The 211-nt window shown below is 53.6% G+C and overlaps 1 protein-coding gene across 7 annotated transcripts in view; it reads left to right on the forward strand.

The window, feature by feature from the left end:
* FNIP1 (folliculin interacting protein 1) overlaps positions 1 to 211 on the forward strand; it is a 47,091-nt gene that overhangs the window by 45,983 nt on the left and 897 nt on the right. The window lies entirely within an intron of this gene.

The raw sequence follows: 211 nt of genomic DNA on the forward strand, positions 1-211 counted from the left end.
GGGTGAGCTGCAGCCCCGTGCCGGGGCCTCTGCTTAGCCCCGTCCTCTGCTCCGCTGCTTTGTCCCCCAGCTGCCGCTGCCTCTACCTTGAGGGCAGGAAGGAATCTGCTGGTTTTCCTCCCTCCATCTGCTTTCTCACCAGATTGTTGGCTCTGTGAAAAAAAAACAAAACAAAACCAAAAAACCCAAAACCAAACAAAAAAACCCCAAC

This window comes from Egretta garzetta, unplaced genomic scaffold (genome assembly GCF_000687185.1).
Source record: "Egretta garzetta isolate BGI_Z169 unplaced genomic scaffold, ASM68718v1 scaffold1, whole genome shotgun sequence".
Taxonomy (NCBI): domain Eukaryota; kingdom Metazoa; phylum Chordata; class Aves; order Pelecaniformes; family Ardeidae; genus Egretta; species Egretta garzetta.